The 20,757-nt window shown below is 35.0% G+C and overlaps 1 protein-coding gene across 2 annotated transcripts in view; it reads right to left on the bottom strand.

Annotated features, from left to right (window-relative positions):
- The window catches only part of LRP1B (LDL receptor related protein 1B), a 1,938,417-nt gene that overhangs the window by 327,411 nt on the left and 1,590,249 nt on the right, over positions 1-20,757 (bottom strand). The gene's annotated exons all lie outside the window — the stretch shown is intronic.

Genomic DNA, 20,757 nt, shown 5'->3' with positions numbered 1-20,757 from the left:
CATGCCTGTTAACCCCAACCAGATTCAAATATTTAATTCAAATTCTAATTCATGAGACTCTGAGTACTTGGTACGGTCTGCCTTAGCAGTGGGGAACTATTAACCTAGACTAAATAAACGTTGTTCTAGTCTTCTCTAACAAATCGTAGAAGCCAAGCCTGAAAGGAGAAAACTGTTTCAAACTAGCTTAACTGTTAATAATTTTTTATGAGAATATATACCAGCAAACTACTATGCAAGGAAAATATAAAAAGGAGGAAAATTCTCAAATCAATGACTTCTGCTTCCACTTTAAGAAACTCGAAGAAAAGTAACTTAAAGTAATAAAAGGAAGAAACTAAAGAAGGGAAATTTAAAAAAATAGAAAACAGAAAAACAATAGAGCAAAATCAGTAAAACTAAAAACTGGGATTTTATGTTAATAAAATGGTTAATACAACACGATAAAATTAGGTTTGTCTCAGGAATACACCTGATTCAATATTAAAAAATTAATCAGCATAATTCACCATGATAGCTGACTAAAGAAGAAAACTCATATACATGTCCCAATACATGCAGAAAAACCATTTGATAATATATGGCTTATATTCTTGACAAAAACTCAAAAAATATGAATAGAAATATAACGAGGCACAAAATAGGGGTGATCACTCTCATTACTTCTATTTAACATTATCCTGGAGTTTCTAACCAGTATAAAAAGGCAAAAATAAATAAATAAATAAATAAATAAATAAATAAATAAATAAATAAAAAGAATATACATGGGAAAAGAGAAGTCAAACTATATTTATTTGCAGGTGACTAAATCCTCTACATATGACATTTAACAGAATCTACAACAAATGCTGCTAGAATGAATAAATTAATTTAGTAAAATTGCAGGATACAGGGCTGTTATTAAAAAAATCAATTGTATTTCTGTATACTAGCTATGAACAATTGGAAATTGAAATAGAAAATAACTATTTACAATAGCCTCTACAAATATAAAATATTTGAATACGAAAACATATGTACAAGAATCTGAAAACTATAAAACATTGCTAAGAGAAATTAACAAAATCCTAAATAAAGAGATGTATAGAGAAGAAGAAGTATAATATGTATGTGTAATTTATGATCTTTACAATCTTTAAGTGCACAATTCAGTGGTAATAAAAACATTTATATTCCTTTATTAACTTTTAAGTTCAGGGGTATATGTGCAGGTTTGTTATATAGGTACATTTGTACCACAGGGGTTCACTGTACAGATTGTGTCATCCCTCAGGGGTTTAGTACCCATTCATTATTTTCATTATTTTTCCTGATCCTCTCACTCCTCTCACTCTCTACCATCCAATGGGTCCCAGTATCTATTGTTCTTCTCTATATGTCCACGTGTTCTCATCATTCAGCTTCCAATTATAAGTGAGAACATGTGGTAATTCGTTTTCTGTTTCTGCATTAGTTTGCTAATGTCCTCTAGCTCCATCCGTGTTTCTACAAAGGACAAGATCTTGTTATTTTTTATGGTTGCATGATATTCCATGGTATAAATACAACACGTCTTCTTTACCCAGTCTACCATTGATGGGCATTTAGGTTGATTCCATGTCTTTGCTATTGTGAGTAGGGCTGTAATTAACATCCATGTGCATGTATCTTTACAATAGAATGATTTATATTCCTTTGGGTATATACCTCGTAATGGGATTGCTGGGTTGAATGGTATCTCTATTTGTAGGCCTTTGAGAAATCATCACACTGTTTTCCACAATGGTTGAAAACAGTTTTCTTTTTCTCTACAACCTTGCCAGCATCTGTTCTTTATTGACTTTTTAATAATAGCCATTCTGAGTGGTGTGAGATGGGATCTCATTGTGGTTTTGATTTGCATTTCTCTAATGATCAGTGATGTTGAGCTTTTTTTCATATGTGTTTTGGCTGCATGTATGTCTTCTTTTGAAAAGCATCTGCTTGTGTCCTTTGCCCACATTTTTAAGAGGTTTTTTTTTTTTTTGTAAATTTAAGTTTCTTATTAATGCTAGGTATTAGTCCTTTGTCGGACTCATAGTTTGCAAAAATTTTCTTCCATTCTGTAGGTGGTCTGTTTACTCTGCCAATAGTTTCTTTGGCTGTGCAGAGCTCTTTAGTTTAATTGTATTACATTTGTCAATTTTTGCTTTTGTTGCAATTGCTTTTGGTGTCTTTGTCACAAAATCTTTGCCTGTTCCTATGTCTAGAATGGTATTACCTAGCTTGCCTTCCAGGGTTTTTATAGTTTTGAGTTTTACATGTAATTATTTAATGCATTTTGAGTTAATTTTTGTATATGATTTAAGAAAGGGGTTCAGTTTCAATCTTCTGCATGTGGCTAGCTAGTTATCCCAGCACCATTTATTGAATAGAGTCCTTTCCCCTTTGCTTGTTTTTGTCAGCTTTGTTGAAGACCAGACAGTTGTAGGTATGCAGCCTTATTTCTGGAATCTATTCTGTTGCATTGGTCTATGTGTCAGTTTTTGTGTGAGTGTCATGCTGTTTGGTTACTGTAGCCCTGTAGTACAGTTTGAAGTCAGTTTGTATGATTAGGATGCCTTGACTATTTGGGCATTTTTTGGTTCCATATGAATTTTAAAACCATTTTTTTCTAGCTCTGGGAAGAATTTCAATGGCAGTTTAATTGGAATAGTATTTAATCTATAAATTGCTTTGGGCAGTATGGCCATTTTTAAAATATTTATTATTCATATCCATGAGCATGGAATGTTTTTCCATTTGCTTGTGTCATCTCTGATTTCACTGAGCAGTGTTCTGTAGCACTCCTTGAAGAGATCTTTCACCTCACTGGTTAGCTGTATTATTAGGTATTGTGTGTGTGTGTGTGTGTGTGTGTGTGTGTGTGTGTGTGTGTGCATGTGGGTCTGTTGCATTTGTGAATGGGACTGCATTTCTGATTTGGCTGTTGGTTTGGTTTTTGTTAGTGTATAGGAATCCTAGTACTTTGTATACATTGATTTTTTATCCTGGGACTTTGCTGAAATTGTTTATCAGCTTAAGAAGCTTTTGGGCTGAGACTATAGTGTTTTCTAGATATAGAATCATATTGTCTGCAAACAAGGATATTTTGATTTCCTCTCTCACTTGGATGCCCCTTATTTCTTTCTCTTGCCTGATTGCTCTGTCCAGGACTTCCAATAGTATATTGGAAAGGGTTGGTGAGAGAGGGCATCCTTGTTGTATTAGTACATTCTCATGCTGCTAATAAAGACATACCTGAGACTGTGTAATTTATAAAGGAAAACAGGTTTAATTGACCCACAGTACAGCATGGCTGGGGAGGCCTCAGGAAACTTACAATAATGGCAGAAGGGGAAGCAAGCACGTTCTTCTTCACATGGCAGCAGCAAGGAGAAGTGCAGAGCAAAGAAGGGGGAAAGCCCCTTATAAAACCATCAGATCTCGTGATAATTCACTCGTTATCATGAGAACAGCATGGAGGTAACCACCCTCATGATTCAAGTACCTCCCACAGGGTCCCTCCCATGACACATGGCGATTATGGGAACTACATTTCCAAATGAGATTTGGGTGGGGACACAGCCAAACCATATCACTTGTCTTGTGCTGATTTTCAACGGGAATGCTTCCAGCTTTTGCCTATTTAGTATGATGTTGGCTGTGGATTTGTCATAGATGGCTCTTATTATTTTGAGGTATGTTCCTTTAATACCTGGTTTATTGAGGTTTGGGGTGTGGAATTTTATCAAAAGCCTTTTTTGTATCTATTGAGATAATCATGTGTTTTTTTGTCTTTAGTTCTGTTTATGTGATGAATCACCTTTATTGATTTGCATATGTTGAACCAAGCTTGCATCCTAGGGATAAAGCCTACTTGATCATAGAATAAGCTTTTTGATGTGCTGCTGGATTCAGTTTGCTTGTATTTTCTTGAGAACTTCTGTATCAATGTTCATCAAGGATATTGGCCCAAAGTTTTCTTTGTTTGTTGTATCTCTACCAGGTTTTGGTATCAGGATGATGCTGGCCTCATAGAATGAGTTGTTGAAGATTCTCTCCAATTTTCTGTAATAATTTCAGCAGGAATGGTACCAGCTCATTTTTGTACATTTGGTAGTCTTCAGCTGTGAATCATCTGGTCCTGGGCTTTTTTTGGTGGGTGGGCTATTTATTACTTATTCCATTTCAGAGCTAATTATTGGTCTGCTCAGGGATTCAATTTTTTCCTGGCTCAATCTTGGGAGGGTATATGTGTCCAGGAATTAATCTATTTATTCTCGATTTTCCTGTGTGTATGCATAGAGGTGCTCATAATATTCTCTGATGGTTATTTCTATTTCTGTGGGGTCAGTGATAATATCTCCTTTGTCATTTCTAATTGTTTCTTTGGATCTTTTCTCACTTCTTCTTTATTAATCTAGCCAGTGGTCTATTTTATTAATTTTTGTTTTCAGAAAACCAGCCCCTGGTTTCATTTGGAACAAATCTGTGCTTTCCTATTATGTAATATAGGAAGTAATTCTTTCCTTTTATGGAGAAATTATATGGGTGGAGGCACTGTGGCATACTTAGAATGAAGAAATGGGACTTCTGCCTTACCAAATTCCAAGCCAAGAGAGCTTGGTAATCAGTGTCCACTTTAGAACTATAGACTTTTGTGATTTCTGCTTGCATAGTTGTTCTAATTTTTTGTATTTTAAAATCAAATTAAATAGCCTAAATATAATTTTTTAAATAAAGATATCAATTTGATTATTTGACCTCAGTATTAATATTCCAAACAGGACTCACTGGGTTACTTTTTCCTGTAATCAGGAAAAAAAAAAAAAAGGAACTTTCACAGGAAAGATTACTGCAGAGGAATGGTAATCAAGAAATAAATATTTAACAAAATAAACAAAAATTAATGCATATGATGATTCTAGCCAATAAGAGAATTATACAAGGTATTTAGTAAGTACTTATAAATATTATTCATTTAATTCTTAAGATCATTTAGGGAGGGAAGGATTATTGCAAATTGTATTCAGATATGAAGAAACAGCCTTGGAGAGATTTTGTAACTTGCCAGCAGTGATACACCTCATTAATGTAGGATCTGGAATTTGATATAAGGTTTAACTTCAAATTATAACAGCAAATGTACCAAGCTTACATGCCAGTTACTAATTTAAGTGTTTTACTAATAAACTGTGAGGAAGACATCATCTTCTTTACATGTATGAGAAAGTTTAAGAGCAGAGAAATTAGGTAACCTGGCCAAGGTGGCAAAGTTGCACCCAGTGTTCACATTGCTAACCATCTTCTTATTTCATCTCCAAATCCCAACTCCCTCCTTTTGCCACACATTGCCTCCTTAGGAATTAATATACTCTAACATTAAAACATTTAGCAACTACTGAAATTGGCATAGTTTGGAGAAAACAGATAATTTTTTTTTTTTTTTTTCTTGAGACGGAGTCTCGCTCTGTTGCCCAGGCTGGAGTGCAGTGGTGCGATCTCGGCTCACTGCAAGCTCCGCCTCCCGGGTTCACGCCATTCTCCTGCCTCAGCCTCCCGAGTAGCTGGGACTACAGGTGCCCACCACCATGCCCGGCTAATTTTTTATATTTTTAGTAGAGACGGGGTTTCACCACGTTAGCCAGGATGGTCTCGATCTCCTGACCTCATGATCCACCCACCTCGGCCTCCCAAAGTGCTGGGATTACAGGCGTGAGCCACTGCGCCCGGCCGAAAACAGATAATTTAAGGAATATGATAATTAAAAGAATACCACATCTCTCTCCCTCATCCTATATCAAAATACAAATTGTCAGGCATGGTGGCTCATGCCTGTAATCCCAGCATTTTAGGAAGCCAAGATAGGCAGATCACCTGAGGTCAGCAGTTCGTGACCAGCCTGACCAACATGGTGAAACCCCTGTCTCTACTAATAATACAAAAAATTAGCCGGGCGTGGTTGGTGCGTGCCTGTAACCCCAGCTACTCAGGAGGCTAAGGCAGGAAAATCGCTTGAACGGGGAGGCAAAGGTTGCAGTGAGCCAAGATCATGCCACCACACTCCAGCCTGGGTGACAGAGCAAGACTCTGTCTCAAAAACAAAACAAAACAAAAACAAACAAAAACAAAAAAATCTGTAAATTATTGTGAGGTAATTAACAACATTATCTTTCTGATTTCTCAAAACCCTGCCACATTCAATCTAAATTAACTGCTAATTACCCTCTCATACAAGCGATTACTTCCATTTTTTTTCTGAATATATAAGTGTTTTCTGTTTTATGAAGTAATATTTATCAAACTTAAATGTGCATATAAATTACTTTGAGATGTTGTTAAATTCAGACTTGGATTCACTAGGTCAGGTATTGACCCTGAGATTCCACATTTCTCACAAGCTTCCAGGTGCCAGTGATGCTGATTCAGGAACCCACTTTGGGTAGTTAAGAATTTTAAAATAGAGAAAAGTGGAAAAATAAATAAAATAATCTTGCCACACTGATATATAATTATTTACCATTTTGGACTAGAAATTTATATTTCTTTCCTTTTTTACCTTACAAATTGGTATCAAATGTATGCTTTTGTATTCAATTAAAAGCGAGTTGATGGGACTTCTGCTGCCAGCCAAAATGGTGTAAGCCCACTACAGCCTATCTGTCCAACTCATTGCAACTTCTCATTGTATCACTGTCATGGAGACAAGAAAAGCAAAGCAGTAATGGAAAGTGGAGTAGCAGCACATAGAAGGACAGGAGCAAAGTCAAATACTATTTTTACTGTCACTGTTGATATTTTGTTTTCCCTACTTTGCATCTGGTGCTGCCCAGTAAATGAAACAGCTGTCAACACACTAGGTGCACCTTTGCTACCTACTCTCAAAGGGTATAGTTTCAATGTCCCTTTTAGTTCTCATTAGTTTCCCAAACTCACACAGAGATCATGGGGAGATGGTGGCTGCCTTGCATTAGCTCTGCAGGCGTACAGCGGGGCCTAGCATTGGCTGTAGTGTTGTGAGGTTTTGTTTTTTTTTCAGTACTTTAAGTTCCGCGGTACGTGTGCAGAACATGCAGTTTTGTTACATAGGTATACACGTGCCATGGTGGTTTGCTGCACCCATCAACCCATCACCTAGATTAGGTATTTCTCCTAATACTCTCCCTCCCCTATCCCCCACCCTCTGACGGGCCCTGATATGTGATGTTCCCCTCCTTGTGTCCATGTGTTCTCATTGTTAAACTCCCACTTATGAGTAAGAACGTGCGTTGTTGTGAGTTTTGAGGCCTTTGCACTGCACCTGCTCAAATGGCCTGGCTGCACTCAAGACTTCTAAAAATCTGGATTGAAAATTGCAACCCCATAGGAGTATTTTGGCATTGAATTGGGGGCTTTCTTCATCTGTTTTCATTTCTAAGCACTTCACTTCATTACCCACTGCTATGCAGATGGTTTGTCCAACTTCTTTGTCTTTTCCTCCTAGGGGAAAGAGCTCAGTACTCAAAGTGACAGGCGCTGGAGCACTATGAAGTACCCTGAGTTGTGAGTAAAATAAAATTTTAACTTAAAAAAAGCAAATATCCCCAAACTTCAACCTTTTTAGAGAGGAAAGGAAAACGTCTACCTTTATCTGTAATATATTAGAACATCCCATTTTACAAAATGACAAGAGAGTTCTTTCTTAAGTTCTCTTGTGCTTAGAAAAATTTTATCGATGTATGCAGGACACACTGCTCTATAACAGTGATTTTCACATCACTGTCAGTCCTCCAAACACACACACATGCAAACACACACACACTGGAGCGCTGGAAAACTAATACAGAAGTTTATCCTATTGGAAATCTGAAACGACTGCAAATATCTCATAAGTACACAGATTAAATATAGTATTTCTCTTTGGGATTTCTTTAGAGATAGCATGTCATTTCCTAGTCAGTATTTCATGAATATAAAAAGTCATCTGAGTGTTTGTGTCCCCCTCCCACAAATTCAGGTGTTGAAGGCCCAGTATGATGATAAGTGGAGGTGGGGCCTTTAGAGGTAATTAGGCTTAGACAAAGTCATGTAGGTGGGACCCCAGTGATGTAATTAACGTCCTTATAAGTAGAGGAAGAGAGATGAAAGCCCTTTCTCTCTGTCATGTGAGGACACAGCAAGAAAGAAGCTATCTGAAAGCCAGGAAGGGGTACAGCCATCACTAGACCCTCATCATGATGACACCTTGAACTCACACTTCTCATCCCCTAGAATTGTGAGAAATAAATCTCTGTTGTTTAAGCCACTCAGTCTATGGCATTTTATTATAGCAGCCTGAGCTAAGACAAACATTCATTCCTCTAATAAGAGCCAAACTTTGAGATTTACAGCTGCTTTAAATTTTAGTAAATATATATATATATTTAAAATCAGTATGAAGGACAGATTGCTTGCTATGAGAGTGTAAAAAGAATAACTGCTCTGGTATGCCATCTAAGATTGTCCTGGGAAAGTGAAGGACAAATAAGCAAAGAGGAGGGGGACTGGGAAGAAAGGCCTTTGACAGAGGGAATATTTGGTGCAAAATCCAACAGCAACGGGGAGCATGAAGTGCCGGGAAACTGAACAAAGGCTAAGTGAGTATGACTCTCCCTCAGACATCTGAGAAGAACACAGGCCTGATGAGAAAGGCAGGAAGGGCTAACATATAGCACATTCCTTTCTACAGGCTATGGTTTGTGATTAGGCAGTAGTCAGCTATTAACATTTTTAAAGCAGATGAATGTCAATATTGGTTTGTAGTTTTAAAGATTCTTCTGCCTCTGCAGTACAGACTAGCTTAGATAAGAACCTAAAGAGTTTCAGAGAGAACAGTCAAGATTCACAGCACTCATCCAAAGTATAATACTTCTGATATTTTGAGTAAGAGAGAAAAGTGAAGAACCCAATTAATACAGCAGTATTTACAAATGAAAGACTCCCTAAATCACATTTTACCAGAATTCATGAGCTGTCATTTATCTTTTCATCCTTTTTAATTACCAGTAAGAGCTAACATTTCGTGGATGCTTTTAATGCTCAGGAAGTATATGTATTATATGTGTAATACATAATTTAATCTACATAATAATCCCTGTGGTAGATACTATTTTAAACCACATTTTACTGGTAATGACTGAAGCTTGAAGAAGTTAGCTCAAGGTCACAGATTTACTAAGAAATCTGATATTATGTCAGACTCAAAGCATCCAAGATTTGAATTAATTTTGACTTGGTGACAGGGACTAGAGAAATTCTTTTTTGATTTATTAGCAGATGTATATGTGCTGTTTTTATAATTAAATTGATGCTCCTTCAAGTTAGGGAAGATAGTCATTTCTTTGATTTCCCCAGTATCGTAATATAGACTAATGAAATAGACCATCAACAAAGATTTTTGAATCATTAAGAATGAAAATTTTGATACTTGACATAAATAAAAACAGTTGTTATGGATATTCTTATGAAAAATGAAAGTTTTTCAATGTTGTCACCAAAAGCCATTATAACAACCTTTTATTAACTTTAACACTAAGTCTAATAGTTTAGTTTTTACTTCTGCTGACATAGAGAAAGGAGAAAAAAAATTAAATTTAGTCCATAATTATGCATGTTGCTTTTGTAGGGTATAATAGGTTTCACTAAGAACTGAGCTAACTCCTGCCATCTTGTTTTTCGTTAAATTTCATATGGAACAGAAAATGAAATCCATTAAATTACATGTTTCAATTTCCATGTTAAAACATTTCTATTAAAAGTTCATGAATGCTGCACCTTGCATGCCTAGTCAGAGTCTTTATGTGTAGCACAGAAGACTTGTCATCACAAATTGCACTCTACCATGCTGTATGGTAATGCACCATTATGGCATAATTTTAAGGCACTTTTAGCTTGAGCCTAGAAATGGGTTCATGTTTCAAAATGGTAATTCATGTTTCTTCACGAAACACATTTCTTGACACAACTACTTATTCTCAAGTGTGTCCTCACAGACAGACCTATCTATGTCTATTGTCATATAGACTTGAAATTTATGTGTCAGGAATTCATAGTCACTAGTCACATGCCCTTTGCATCTTGGAACTTCACAGGTGCCTTGTTGGTGAAAGCACTCAAACCAGTAAAAAATAAACCTGAATGTAAAAATATTCAGTTTCATAAACCAGACAACATATTTCCAACACCCAGATGATTTTAAACCAAACAATTTAAAAACCAGGAACTGGGAGGCTTCCCAAACTCCCCAACTGATTGCCTCATTGAGAAGATTATAAACAATCATTATGAGAAATGACGACTTGGTCCCTGCCATGGCTGGGTATGATAGAATGTTACTGATTTCAAAGAAATGTGGTAAATTGGTAATGTGGTAAATCAGTAACTTAAAACTAAAAAACTAAAGTAAAATATTTAATATAAAATAGATTATTATATTTAACTTACCTGAGGGAGTTTGTAGAACAAATACAAGATGGCTAAATGACATTAGTGTCTACCCAAATTTGTAAAGAACATTCAAAGCTTGATCTAAAATAGTCCTCTATTGTGTCTACTGTGCTCTTAAGAAAGAAAACGCACACACACACACACACACACACAAATGCAATAAAGTTCCTTAATATTGAATATTCTATTTCTTCTAATAATCTCTAAAGAAACTCTTCTAATAGTAAAATCAACCCTCTAGATAACTACCTTCAAATAGAAAACATGAATGCCTAATTTCTGTTACTCTGAGCTTCTCAGAATACCCTCAAGTCTTCAGGAAGATTGTATCAGTTAAGCCTGAAGCAAGAAATAGCTGGTGTGGTCAAATTACAATACTTTGAGGAGGGCTGAATCAAGGGACTCTTAACAAGGATTTTGGGAGAGTATAGGGACGCCATAAGTGATGGTAGAGGACCCTGGAGCTGTACCATCCTTAGGCCTGAAAGGCCAATGAGCTGGAGAGGTTTTCAGAAGCCTGGAGAAGAGAGCCACATTGAGAAGAGCCACCAGCTTTCATTAAAGAGGCAGATCCTTCAGAGATGGATATTGAAGAATGAATTCCTTTGATTTTATGCAAACCCTTTCTAATCTATTTATCTAACTCAACCAGAAGCCAATGGGAAAGAGAGCCAGTTTCCATATGGGGAAGCCCCTGGAGGAAGAAACAGAAGAAGGAGGATAGGGAAAATATATGGAAGATACACCAGAGAGTAGCAGTGGAAAGAACTCTATTCTGAGACTCATTATTTTTCATTTTTCTTTGGATAACTCTTTCTGATTCTTAGCACTCAGTCTCCTAATCTGTAAAATAAGATAGTAAAAAATCAATGGCTCACCTCTGCTCCCTTTCTAAGGAAAGAGAAAAGGTAAAATATTGCCTGAGGTCACCCAGAGGACTCATGAGAAGAAATATAAACTGTGAGATTACGGATGCGTTATAGCCACTGTTAAATGGAATCTGGGAAAGTTTTATATTTTTATTTTCTTGCCTTTATGTATGACTGCAATTATTAAATTTACAGCTTATCCAAAATTCTGAATTAAGTACATTTAAACAGTTTGTGATTCATAAGCTGATTTGTATCAATGAAGAGTATTTTACTTTAAAAGATGAATATATATATTTTAGTGAGCTCCTTCTACTTTGAATTCCTTTCAGACATATTCATTTTGAGAGTCAATTCAACAGTGTTTTTCTCTGGGAATCCTCTTCCAGCTGCCCAAGGTAAAATGGCTTCTTTCTCCTCTCCACATCCAGAACAGTGTTTGTATACATTCATTAGAGCACTAATCAGAGGATATTATAAGAGCTTTTATTTTCTCAGTCTCTCTGGAAAGACTGAACTATTTGAAACCAGGAATTGTATCTTTTTATTTTTGTAACCCAAGTGCTTAAAACATACTTAACTTTCAATAATTATTTACTGATAGAATAGTAAATAAATGAGTGATTAAAAAAACATTTTCTTCTGCTGTATGAGTTTTCTTCTGCTGCTGCTTCTTTTAAAGTGTGTGTGTGTATATATGTATGTATATGAACTACTAGCTAGGATTTGTACTTTATTTACATATGTACACAAAATAAAAACTTTTCTTTGTGGAATGGTATTACCAACATTTGTGTTTTACTGAAGAACTATAGACATAATCTTCCCAGGATCAAACTCATACCTTTGATAAATATTTCAATGATTTTACTCTCTGGAGCTCGCTGTCTAAATACAACTCTCCTGGCTTTTTAATATTTTAGTAGAAAAAGTGAAGAGCTAGTCAAAAGAGGATATATTAAATCAAAACCTCGTATGTCCACACCATTCTGAAATGCCAGTCTTAATCTTTCAAATTGAGATTCACAGACGCTCAGGAAAAAAAAAAAAACAAAAAAACAAATATTACTTTAGATGCTAGATGCTAGATTACAAGAAGTCAAAAACTATTCTGTAGTTATATGTACACATGAAAATGTGTCTTTCGATGTGTTTGTATGTATGAATAACAAGGAAAGGCCAATTTAATTTGACATTCCATACATTTGAAAAAAATACAGCCTAGGCCAATTAGCACGGGTGCTAGAGTCGAGGTTTGGATTCATATCTAGCAATACCTCTTATTAATATATATTAGTAATTGTGTTTGTCATAAGATTCTGGAAAATGTTAAATAATATACATAAAACACTTGGCACGGCAACACAGTAAGCTCTTAATAATTCTTAGCTATAATTGTTAATATTCTTGCCTGAATATTGTAGGAGTTAAATAAGTTGGCTTAGACCTGTTAAATAAGATTTAAAATCTTAATATTCTTTGAATCTTATTTTTATTTTTTAAAGTGTTGCAAACTAAAAAATCAACTTAAAAATTAACTTTTAGAATGGATTTTCATTTGTAGATTTAATGCTTTTTAAACTGATTTTATCACATCATCAAATCTATGCTTAGAGGTAAAACTAATATCTACTTTAGAGAAATCTTTGTGTTCCAATTTATTTTTTGCTGGCATGTCAACAGAAAAGTTCTAATAAGGCTATTAGGACTATTTAGTAACTTTGAGGTAAATAAAAAAGCAGAGTTTTATCTAACCAAGTCATATGATATGGACATTGGCTGGCCCGAAGCTTCTATTCACCTACAATATTAAAACTGCAGCTGTTACAAGTAGATGAAGTTACCCTGATCATCTACAAGATTTTCAATTCTGCAAATCAAATAATTTTGTTTGTTTGTTGTATATATGAGGGGAGGCAGGGTGTCTCCAATGGGGTTCAGGACACATTACCCCAAAATATGGAACCTTGGCATTTGAGAAAACAGCAGAAGCAGGAAGGCAACTCTGACCTTCTCTCTCCTTTCTCCCCTGAAACAAGCCATAAATGAATTATCTGGCTTTTTTCTGAAGTAGCTCATAGGACTCTAATCCGCCCTTGGAGGAAAGGACACCCTAATCTGCCCTATACTTGGAGGAAGGGCCCCCCAGTGTACTTTATACGTGGAGGAAGGGAATGTGGCACAGTTGACATGGAGAAGAATCTGAATAAACAGGCATTACTAAGTTCCCCCCCCAGTCTAGTATATTACTATTAAATCATAACCCACAGGGTCCTCCCATCATGTTACTCCACAATATCCACTTCGTCATCAAACTTAGCACAAAAATGCACAGATTTCACTATTTCTTGGGTTTATTTCTGAAGGCTCCAATGTCACTTAAAAGTTATATAAAATAAACTTGTATGCTGTTCTCTTGTTAATGTGTCTTTTTTTATAAGGGTCTCAGCTATGAACTTAACAATGGGCAAGGAAAGACTTACCTTCGTCCCTACATCTGTTTGAAACATACCGTTCTGAACATTCTCATGATTGCCAGGCAAAACAAACAAATTTTAAAAAAAGAAACAATTTTTTTTCAGTGTCACTTTGAGAAAGTGACAAAGCTTTGTGACTGGAGGTTATATCTAAAATGTTTACTTAACTACAGAACTAAATTACATATGTGTCCACAGGCCACCTCAGAGTCACTTTAATAAATATGGAAATATTTATCAAATGTATATGTAATGGTGGGAAAGTAAGTTCTGTGTTTGAATTTTCATAAATATATGTTGATGTCATCCTAAGATATTTCTTAATATATCAAATTAAAAGGCAAATATTTTAAAAATAAAAAGTAAAAACGACTACAGGTTCTGACTACATGACTATCTGAATTTTCATATACACATCTTCTTAACTATGCATCTAGTTCTTTTAATCAAATTTATTACAGTATGATTTACATACCAGGTGAGTTTTAATTCATCTTCAACAATCACAATAATTATGCATACATTATTTCCCACCTTCAACTCCCAACAATTTTCTTCCTCATAAGCAAACTCTCATCAATTTCTTGAATAAGACATTTGGAAAATGTTGCTTATTTTCAGACTTGCAAAAACTTTTGGATTATCATTAAGTCTGTTTACCCATAATCCTTAAAATTAAATATATGCTTTAGAAACTTGTCTCAATTTAAAATTCATCTTCTTCATTAGAATGCTATTAATGAAACAGAAATTCAATACAGAAATTTAACAATAATACAAAAGTTAAAAAATGTGTAAAAGTGGCATCTTTCCTATATCCAGATTTGAGTGTCTGCACATCTAATCCTTTCCAAGAGCCTCAAAAGTTATTGAAATGATCTCTAGTGCCCTATATGGCCTGACCCCGTTACTTCTCTGGAACTGTTACCTACTGTGCTCCCCCATGCTCTTCTGTTCTCTCTGTGCTAGCCACAAATGCATCAGGATTATGCCTCAAATGCATCAAACACATATAAGGTCTTTGTATTGGCTGTTCTCTATGCCTGTGAGTCTCTTCCCCAAAATATTCACACAACCATCTGGCTCACCCCTTCAGGATTTTGCTCAAATATTACTTTTTCTATGAAGGAGGTTTATCTTGAGTTCCCTATTGCAACTTGCCTGTCTTTACTATACCACACTCAATGCCCTTATTCAGCTCTCCTTTGTACTTGCTAGGTTTATGGCTTATTATCTGTCCTCCCAGGAATATAGTCTTCTTGGAAGTAGGGATCTTTATCTGTGCAGTTCAGCGATGAAGCCTCAGCTCCAAAGAATATCACCTGACACATATTAGGCACTCAACAAATACTTGTTGAACAAAAGAATAAAGTGGTTAGTCACCAGGAAAATGCAAATCAAATCCACAATGAAATACCACCTCACACCTGTTAGGACGGCTATAATGAAAAATGTAATAACAAGTATTAGCAAGGAGGTGGAAAAATAGAATTCTTCTACAGTGCTGGGGGGAATGGAGAATGGCACAGCCACTTTAGAGAGCAGTTTCACAATGCCTCAAATGGTTAAACATAGTGTCTGTATGGCCCAACAAATCTGAGTTTACCCAAGTAAAATGAAAATATATGTCCACACTAAAATTTGTACAGAAAGGATCACAGCAGCACTATTTATAGTAGGCAAAAAGTAGAAATAACTCAAATGTCCATCTAATGATGAATGAATAAATGTGGTATACCCATATCATAGAATATCATTCATGATTAAAAGTAAGTGAAGTATGAATGCATGCTACAATATAAATGAACCATGAAAACATTATTCTAAGTGAAAGAAGCTAATCAGAAAGGACCACATATTATATGATTTAATTTATAGGAAATTTCCAGAATAGGCAAATCTATAAGGAAATAGATACCTGGTTGCTTAGGGCTGAGGGAGTGAGAGTTTGAGGACTGACAGCTAAGTATGGAAGGGTTTCTTTTTGGTGTGATAAAAATGTTTTAGGATGGGCACAGTGCTTCACACTTGAAATCCCAGCACTTTAGGAGGCCAAGGTGAGGGGATCACCTGAGCCCAAGAATTTGAGAACAGCCTGGGCAACATGGCAATGGCCTCTACAAAAAATACAAAAAAAAAGCTGGGTGTGGTGCCATGTGCCTGTAGTTCCAGCTACTTAGGAGGCTGAGGTGGGAGAATAGCTTAAACCTGGGAGGTAGAGGCTGCAGTGAGTTGTAATGGCACCACTGCACTCCAGCCTGGGCAACAGAGCCAGACCCTGTCTCCAAAAGAAAAAAAAAAAAGAAAAAACAAACTTCAAAGCACAATTTGTGCTCTCAAACAAGTAAGGAAATATAAGTATAGGCTACAAAATCAAAAACATTTTATGATTTTTGATAATAGTACAGAAAAACAGATAATAGTCTTGCAAAAAAATCTAATTGGTTTATAGATCTAAGTGACCTACTGTGTAATACAAGGACCATTGAACATGTTAAACAATGTCATAGTATACAGTATGCAAATCTAGATTTCAAAATTCTACAAGATAAATTAACTGTTTTTTTAACAACAGAAAATTGCCAAGCCTCCTAAATAACCAAGATAAAAAGGAAAACTAGATTAAAAATATTTAAGAGACATATCAACTATTTGCGATATATGGACTTTATCTGGATCCCAATTCAGAGACACATATGACAGGCTCATATACGTAGAATATATTAAAAGATCCACAAAAAGTTACTAGAGCTAAGACATGACCAGAGTAAGTACAGAGAATACAAAGAACAATTGTGTTTCTGTACACTAGGAAGGAAAACATAGAAATTAAAATTAAATCAACTGCAAATTTGTAATAGCAGCAGAAACACATTAAGTACTCCGTGTAGAAAAAAGTCCAATGCCAGCCTGGAATACCTTGCGGGGCCAGAAAGTAAGAACTTGTTGAAACACTGGTGAGGCTTGTCAAGAGAATGTGGGAGTACACTTGGAGGACTCAATGGCCATATGGGGGACATTGGAGAAACAAATAAAAATAGTTTCAGATTAAAATCTATGGAATAAAATAAATTTCCATGATTCCACACTGACATAAATAATTGAATAAACAAGTTAATCAATAAACAAGGGAATGTTCTTCCTTAGAGGAGATTTCTGGTTAATAAATATGGAAGAAAATAATTGAAATTGAAAATTATTACTTGGCAAGATTTACATTAAATCATTGTTTCAGGCAAGAAACATGAAACAAATGCTAAAATTAGTGGGCTAAGGTACAATGAGGATTACAATATTTACATAGTTTCAGAAACTCTTCCTACAAGAATATTAATTAATTTCATAGGGAATAAGTAGTAACTTTACAGTGGAATAAAATGTCACTTTAACTAAGTGATCAAAGTTAACATTACTGAGAAGGGCAAATGTCACTATTATAGACTCCCTCCCAACATTTATAACCAGAATGTAATCATGAGGCAATATCAAATAAACCCAAATTGAGGGACATGCTAAAAAACAACAGGCCAATACTCCTCAAATACATAAAGTTAAAGAAAGAGAAAGCAAGACTGGGGTAATATCTAATATTAACTGTCAACAAGGAAATCTGGTCATCAAATGTAATGTGTGTTCCTGGTTTAGAAGAGCGTTTATTAATATAATTGTAGAAATTTGAAAAGGTTCTGTAGATCTAATGTATCGATGTCAGTTTTCATAACTATTATGGGTATTTAAAATGTTAACATTTGGGGAAGCTTTGTCAAGTTTATATAGGAACTCTCTGTACTATTTTGTAACTTTTTGGAAGCCTAACATTATTTTAAAAATTAAATCATTAAACATAAAACAATTTCATAACAATAAACATAAAATACATTTACTAAAATATGTACAAGACCTCTACATTGAAAACTAATAAACACTGATGCCGGAATTAAAGAAGACCTAAATAAGTTATTGTATGTTTATCATATTTAACAATAGCAAAGCTCATTACAATAATGACATAAATTCTACCCTGACTTATCTATAATACAGCAAAATTCCATTCAAAATTGTAACATAAGTTTTTGTTGAAATTCTCAAACTAATTCTAAAATGTATAGGAAAATGAAAAGAAACCAAAATAGCTCACACATTATACTTACTTAATTTTTGACAAAGGTGGAAAGGCAATTACATGAGGAAAAGGTGCTCTTTAATAAATGAAGCTGGAACAACTATATATATGTACATGTTTGTGATTGTGTACATCCAAAAAGAAAGGCAAATGGGGATTCAGTGGAATGTATTGGTGCTCAGAAAACAATACCCCCAAGTGAAGACCTCAGAAGCAGCAGCCTCAGAAGCAAACTTTCTCCCTGACTTTCTCCTGCCCTCCCATCTCTGGCCCCTCATTCTCCCTGGAGGCAATCCATAAAAAATACAATTCGTCTTTCTCAATGTGAGTCATAGAAACTAAAACTCCTTTTCCTCACAGCCAGCCGTAAAATGTAGAATGATTACTCTAACTTTTCCTACCTCTCTGTCTAGAAGCTGGCCATGAAGAAATTTTCTATCCTACCCTTGTCCTACAGTAGGTCATAAGTCCCTCATTTCATAGAGATCCTGCCCCATACCGACACAAAGAATCCAAAAGCAATCCGACCACACAGGCCTGGTTGAGTTTTCTCACCTCAGTCTGCTAGCATTTGATCATACACTTCTTGTCCAATCATATTTCTATATGGCTGTCCACTCTTCATTGAACTTAAACATATAAATGAATCATTTTCCTTGTGTCTTTGGGTATTCATTCTGAAGGTTCCCATGTCACATAAAGCTTTGATTAAATTGTTATGCTTTTCTCTTGTTAGCCTATCTTTTGTTGTAGAAGTGTCGGCTGTGACTCTTAGGACAAAGAGGAACGGTATCATGCCCTTTCAGCCCGATAGAATGAAGGAAAGAATTAGATTGTTTCAATGATGAATTGTCTCAAGTAATTAATATAAACTCATATAAGTAAATAAAAAAATAACATCTATATAAATTTCCTCAATAAAATAGAAGAGGAAATACTTTCCAATTCATTTTATAAAACTAGAGCAACCTTAATATCTAAATTTAACAGACAATACAAGAAATGATATATCAATATATCTTATGACTATCAATCTAAATATTTTAAACAAAAGATTAGTAATTCAAATATAACTTTATATAAACAATAATACATGATTATTAAGATGGTTTATCTCAGGAATGCTTTTACATTTAAAAGAGATTAATGTAATTTACTATATAAACAAAATAAACCAGAAAATACATGTGATCCTTGCAACAGATGCAGATAAAGCATTTGACAAAATTTAACCCTGATTCACGAGAAAAAGTGCAGCAAATTAGAAATAAAAGGAAATTTCCTCAAACTGATAAAGAATATCAATGAACAATCTACAAACTAACACAAAACCTAGTGGTGGTGGTGATTATTAGACCCTATATAATTTCAAAGTTACTTTTAAAAGTTTAGTGACTTTATCTTATATAAATGATGACTCAATATGATTTTTAAAAGACAACTGCAGATATTTTGACTGAATATTTGATAAATTAAGAAACCATTATTCGAAAATATACTAACGGTTTTACAAGAATGGAAATCGATAAAAACGATTTCTTTTTGTTTACACTAACATGCACTAACATGCTTATAGATACAAAGCACTATCATGTTTACAGATACAACGTCTTACTGTCTGAGATTTGACTCAATTATCTAGAGACTAGACATTAGGGGGGCTGTTTGGCAAACAAAATTTGCTGTAAGTTGAGAAGTGTTAAAGCTGGGTGATTGGCACATGAGATTAATAATAATTTTCTCTCTATATTGTAGCCATTTGAGATTTTTTTCTTTTTTAAATTTTTCTCTTATTTATTTATTTATTTGAGACACAGTCTTGCTCTGTCACCCAGGCTGCGGTGCAGTGGCACGATCTTGGCTCACTGCAACCTCCACCTCCTGGGTTCAAGTGATTCTCCTGGGTTCAAGTGAACCTCCTGGGTTCAAGTGATTCTCCTGCCTCAGCCTCCTGAGTAGCTGGATTTACAGGCATGCGCCACCACACCTATTTTTGTATTTTTAGTAGAGATAGGGTTTCACCACGTTCGCCAGGCTGGTCTTGAACTCCTGGCCTCAAATGATCTGCCTGCTTCAGCGTCCCAAAGTGCTGGGATTACCAGCTTGAGCCACCGTGCCTGGCTGAGATTTTTTTTAATTTGAAAAGTAAAGTAAAATTAAATAAAAAAATTTAAATGTAAGACAAGGAACTTAAATTACTATTGTGCTTATAAAAACAATTCTAGGGTATAAGATGGTACATATTTTTAATACCAGGAAACTCTGTTCAAAGTGTTAAATGTTTCTTAAATATTAAACACTAAGTTACAGAACCAAGCATAGAACTGAAAGTTTCCCATATCTAATCCATGAATCTATGATAAGCTAAATGCTCTATTATTTCCGTCTGTCTCTCTCTCACACACACACACACACACACACACACACAACTGTGAGACAACAGACAGTCTAATCAAGCCTTCAAAGAAAATTATTAAAGTGATAGTTGGAGAGATATTAGAGATTACTAATACTGAAGAGTCCCATGAAATAAAATTTGATATTTTCTATTTCATTCTTCTATTGCTTAGATAATTCAAGCTATATAAATGCTTTTTTTTACTTTTCATGATAATTTTAAAAAAATTAATGAAGCATTACTTTAGAAGGCAAAACTAATCTGAAATGGAAAGCAGTCTGGCAGTTCACAATTGTATAGGTTAGCCTTAGGAAGCAGATTACTGTCTTCTAATATTGTAACCACTTTTCCATCTACTGGTGTCATTCTATTGATTTACACCTACAGAACAAGGTGTTACTCAGAAAATGGAGTATTTTTATC

This window comes from Hylobates moloch, unplaced genomic scaffold, assembly GCF_009828535.3.
Source record: "Hylobates moloch isolate HMO894 unplaced genomic scaffold, HMol_V3 SCAFFOLD_24, whole genome shotgun sequence".
In the NCBI taxonomy this organism is placed as follows: domain Eukaryota; kingdom Metazoa; phylum Chordata; class Mammalia; order Primates; family Hylobatidae; genus Hylobates; species Hylobates moloch.
Note: the sequence above shows the minus strand (reverse complement) of the source record. Positions and strands in the feature narration are given on the sequence as shown.